The sequence below is a fragment of the Vicia villosa genome, linkage group LG1 (genome assembly GCF_029867415.1).
Source record: "Vicia villosa cultivar HV-30 ecotype Madison, WI linkage group LG1, Vvil1.0, whole genome shotgun sequence".
In the NCBI taxonomy this organism is placed as follows: Eukaryota; Viridiplantae; Streptophyta; class Magnoliopsida; order Fabales; family Fabaceae; genus Vicia; species Vicia villosa.
The window spans coordinates 163,798,875-163,799,568 of record NC_081180.1 but is presented as its reverse complement, the minus strand read 5'-3'; the positions used below and the strand labels follow the sequence as shown (position 1 = coordinate 163,799,568).

The 694-nt window shown below is 26.5% G+C and overlaps 1 non-coding gene across 1 annotated transcript; it reads left to right on the top strand.

Moving 5' to 3' along the window:
• Positions 1 to 375: 375 nt before the first annotated feature.
• LOC131645322 (small nucleolar RNA R71) lies at positions 376 to 482 on the top strand. The gene has a single exon (XR_009296951.1). It is a non-coding gene; the product is annotated as a small nucleolar RNA R71 (small nucleolar RNA).
• The last annotated feature ends 212 nt before the right edge of the window (positions 483 to 694 follow it).

Here is a 694-nt window from a genome sequence, read left to right as displayed (position 1 = left end):
CCCATTTTTCTTATTCTTTGCTTAACATTTACAATTTAAGATATAATAAAAAAATTAGATGAGAATAAGATATGATAGTGACATCAAATATAATATGCTATATTATTTGTTTAGTTGACAAATAATAAGATAATAAAAAAATATGATATTATTATTTTATTATTTTATGTGTTTGTATTACATTTGATAATGAAATGATATGAAATATGTTATTTGTAAATTAAAAAAAAAACATCTTTTGTAAGAAAATTATATTTTAATTTAAAAAATTAATATTATGTTTTGATATTTCTAATAATAGCAGCAACGTCTACCGCCATTCTCGTTGAGTAAATAAGATTGTTGTAAAATGTACGCAGAATCAGCCACTTCCCTAATCCATGATGAGGGTATAACCTCAACATTTTATTAAATCGCTCACATGTTTCATAGAACGATTCCCTATCATTTTGAGTAAAACTAGTTATTTGATTCCTCAGTTGGGTTGTTATACTCACGATAAATATCAAGCTAGGAAAGCGATTTTTAATTGATCCCATGTCATAATGTAATCAAAAGGTAAAGAATGTAGTCATGCTCTGGCTCTATCCCTTAATGAGAAAGGGAAGAGTCTTAGTCAAATTACATCACTAGTCACTCCTTTCAGTTTTAGTGTCTTAACAATCGATAAAAATAGAAAGTAGGTTTGGATCAT